We start from the raw sequence: 4,489 nt of genomic DNA, 5'->3' as shown, positions 1-4,489 counted from the left end.
AAGAAAGAAAGAGAGAGAAGAAGGAAGGAAGGAAGGAAGGAAGGAAGGAAGGAAGGAAGGAAGGAAAGAAAAAGAAAGAAAGAGAAAAAAGAGAGAGAGGGAGGGAGGGAGAGAGGAGGGAGGGGCATTTCTATAAACTCTTGGTTCTGTTTTTCTGAAGAACCCTGACAAATACATATACTGTCAGATGTATCTATCTGAGATGTTTTTGAGCCATTTACACTTTATACCTAACGGCATATAATCGATTTTTGTCAGTAAGTCAGCAGAAATATAGCTTTATTCTAGCCAGGCACAGTGGCTCACGACTGTAATCCCAGCTCTTTGGGAGGCCAAGGCGGGCAGATCACAAGGTTAGGAAATCGAGACCATCCCGGCTAACACGGTGAAACCCTGTCTCAACTGAAAACACACAAAAAAATTAGCCGGGCGTGGTGGCGGGCACCTGTAGTGCCAGCTACCCGGGAGGCTGAGGCAGGAGAATGGCGTAAACCCGGGAGGCAGAGCTTGCAGTGAGCCAAGATGGCGCCACCGCACTCCAGCCTGGGCGACAGAGCGAGACACCATCTCCAAAAAAAAAAAAAAAGAAAGAAAAGAAAAGAAAAGAAATATAGCTTTATTCTGAGGCCAAAATTAGGTGTTTCTTCATGTGTTAATTGGCTCATATGAAACAATACTGATTATTTTGCCATGATGTATAAATAAATAGCAGTAGTCGAGGAAGTCAGGAGCCAAACTGACTGCATCGTATTTTTAATAACAAGTGAAAGGTAGACTAAAAGAGTGTCTCATTTTGCAATTGCTTATTGAGAAGAACATGTAAAATAATCCTATAAATTATTTCTTAAAAAGTAAATTTTATATACAATGGATTTTAAACTTGCAGTAGCTATCCATGAAAAAACAAAATTCAGGTAGATAAAATAGCATTTAAAAAACATAAATGTTTTTGAAATTTGAATATTCGTGAAGGAAATATTGACCTATTTGAAATAAGTACTTTTGAATAGTTAAAATAAGAAAATAAAGGCATTTTATTCATTTTATTGATATTAAAAGCAAGTTATAATAACATGTAGTTTGAATTCTAAAATAATGTATCAGTTACTCCTTCCAAAAACCACTGAGACCAGATCAGTAAGATTTTGCTTTTTCAATGTAAAATAAAAATGACGTAATGGTTATGGAGATGCTAATAATAGAAGTTTAGAGAGGGAATAAATAATTGGTCTATCCTGAAATTACAAATTATCTTAGTTCTGATCCTTATATTTTTTCTCAAATATGTGCCCTAATTTAGAAAAATAATATCTTATAATTTGATATTATATTTTTAATACAAATACTTAGTCCAATTATCACATGATGGCAGGAAGTGTAAAATATTATTTAAAGAATTAGATTTGACTTTTAGCATTTATCTTGAAAATATAAAAACATATGGTTTCAGTAAGTCTATAACTTCACCCATGATATTTACTAGATATCATTCAGTTACATTTAGATATTTCTACACATAAAACTATCCATTGTATTTTCTGCCCTCTCATTAATATTGGAGTATCATCTTTTTGCATCGCTTGTCATGAATTTTTTGACGTTTTCTTTAGGAAAAGAAAAAGCATTTGTATGTGAGTAAATTTTTTCAGTTAAAGTTGAATGAGTGTGCATACACAGAAACTTTTCTCTAAAGTGTCTCTTAAAAGTAAGTGTAAACTAAAAAGATTACTATAAATGCTTTAATGAACATTTCTGCAAAGCTTGAATCACAGATTTCTGATTCAAGCTCAGTATTTCTCTATTGTTCAGACAAATTTGGTAAATACTTCTTAATATATATCTGAATGTGCATTTATCAGCTAAAATCATTAAAATTATTTTTGTTTAATCTAGTACTTAATGTAATTCATTAGAATAATATAACATTAATATAATAAAGAATAAACAATAAAATATGAATTAACAATTCCACTACAAAATAATAATCAACATTACTTATGTTTTTTATTAACATGCTTAACTATTGTATAAAACAACTCCATCTAAATTTAGCAAAAATAAACTTTATTGCATAAACACAAAAATTAGGCACAAACCCAGAACTAGAATGCAACTTGGTGTCAGACAAGTGCAACAATGAGATTGGAAATAGATCTGGATTCTTTTTCTCATCTCTTTTTCCGTCTGCTTTCAGGTTATTGTTTTTGCTCATTTCTGTTGCTCCTGCCATCATCCTCATTTCCCAGTCTGCATAGCAGGATATAGTCACTCAGAGCTACTTACAGTTTATCCACATATAGAAATATAAGAGGCTCTGTTACACAGTTGAGAATTCCAAATAAAAAAAAATTAGATTGGTGCAGTCTAGATAAGGTTTCCACAACAACATGAATCAATTCTGTCACAACATTAGTGGCAGAGGTGTGAAATTTGGCAAGACATTTATACTTGCCAGTCTTCTTTCTGATTGATAAAATGGGTATCATAAACACATCTCACACAATTGTTGAGAAGACTTAATGATAGTATACATGTAGATGATCTAGCACAGTGCTTGCCACAGAATAAGCACTATTAACGCTTATTATTAATTTAACTGTGTCAATGGCTATTGTTTTTAAAACTCTATATCCTGAAATTAGACAATATGAATTCACATTCCTGCATTATAATTTATACTTGCTAAAAATCACAGCATGATCTTGGGAAAGTTATGTACGATATCTAGTCTTTCACATTTATATCTATCAGTTGAAAGCAATAATAGTATTTTTTCATTGGTTAATTTATTATTATTTCTCTGATTATAATTTATTGTCTTTCTTCTGATTAAACAAGATTTTTTATATTCCACACTTTAAATGAAAAGATCCATGTACCTATATAATTTGTGAGAGCTTCTGGTAGTGTCAATTCCTAACTAATCTGGGTTTATGAGGGTAGCAAACAAGGCAAATGGTGATGACGATCATCACAAAGAACCATCTGAGAGGTGGGATGGACAGTTGCTGTTTCTCCCTATGGCATGTTCTGATTTGTTGAGTCAAAGGGCACCACTGGAAAAGGTAAAAAGAAATTAGCTGTCTTTACTCAGCCTGTCTTTCTCATAATATGAGCCCATAATTTGTCAACCTGGTTAAGCTTTTCTTAAGTCCAGTTATTACTGCTTTAAAATTACTGTGAATTTTGGCATGATACTTTTTGCCAGTCTTGATTTACAGTACTATGAGTCTTTTGTTTGTGTTTCCTTTTGTTTTCCTGTGTTTTCACTTTAGAAAGAAGTTGCAAGAGGAAACATTAGGAATTTCCTTTCAAACTCCAATCAAAACTGCCCATTTGAATGTTTTTTAAAAGTCAGTATTACTTCATTAGTGAGTTAAAATTAGACCAATACTAGTGATCACCAAAATTTTAAAACTGTACCTAAAAATGATTCTATCACCATATTTTGAATATATTTTAAATTCAGCTGGGCTTGCATTTCTGCCATCGAATATATAGCCCAAATGTCTTAGCACAACAGATTTTTAAAGTAATAATACTTAAAGAAAAAATGATCATAACTATTAAATTTAAAAATGACTAATGTTTATGTGGAAAAGTATGTTTTTTTGCTCATGATAAAGGAAGATGAAAAAATCGCTATGGTACGTGATCTAGGCTTATTTTTATTCATAGAAAATTCCAAAAATTCTTCCTGTGGGAATGCATTGGCTAAAGCAGGTCAAAGTTGCTGAAGAGGGCTAAGTGAGCCTCTTGGGGAAGATGATATCATCTGATCTGTACACATGTCACATTCAGAACATTCTGCATGGCTGCTGCTGAGCTCCCATCTGTCAGATCTCAACAGAGAGAACAAAGACTAGAGATTTGAGTAATTCAAGAAGCATCCATTTACTAGCTGGAAAGACAAATAAAATTAGGAGGAGCCATTTTCTTCTTGTTACATGTTATTGATACGTGTTCTACCTGCCCATACCACACATTACATAAAATGTATTCAACTACTTTACTGTCATTTGCTTAAATTGTCTTATTTTTAGAAACTTGTTCATAATAACTACAATCTCTAAAAGCATAGTACAAAATAACTACAAGCATAATCAATACAATTGTATTTAGTCAATAAGAGATATTTTGACTTGGTGCAGATCTTGGGAAATGCAGTATTGGTGTTCTACACTGCTTCCAAAAAAGAATAGGCTTTTCTTAATACATGAGTTAAATTTAATATTTGCATATACATCACATAAAAATAAAGTGTTTCACTCTGAAAGTGCTATTAGAAAGAATTCAACGAAGTAGTTATCTGGGAAATTAAGTTTAAAAGAAATTTATTCATTTCCAAGAAGATTAATGATAATGTGCCACAGGTATTCATATTCCACATTGTATCTTCCAGTGTCAACTCACCTAACAGTGGGCCAATAAGTAGTATAGAAATCTCCTGCCTTTAATATATTTTTTCTTACTGACAGCTAAAGTAACA

General features: G+C 32.3%; 1 long non-coding RNA gene across 1 annotated transcript; it reads left to right on the top strand.

Moving 5' to 3' along the window:
• Nucleotides 1–3,272: 3,272 nt before the first annotated feature.
• LOC105507809 lies at nt 3,273–4,018 on the top strand. Its single transcript, XR_001001159.1, has 2 exons — nt 3,273–3,353; nt 3,679–4,018. It is a non-coding gene; the product is annotated as an uncharacterized LOC105507809 (long non-coding RNA).
• Nucleotides 4,019–4,489: the final 471 nt, after the last annotated feature.

This window comes from Colobus angolensis, unplaced genomic scaffold, assembly GCF_000951035.1.
Source record: "Colobus angolensis palliatus isolate OR3802 unplaced genomic scaffold, Cang.pa_1.0 Scaffold153, whole genome shotgun sequence".
In the NCBI taxonomy this organism is placed as follows: Eukaryota; Metazoa; Chordata; class Mammalia; order Primates; family Cercopithecidae; genus Colobus; species Colobus angolensis.
The sequence above is the reverse complement of the archived record's forward strand: the minus strand, read 5'-3'. Positions and strand labels throughout refer to the sequence as shown.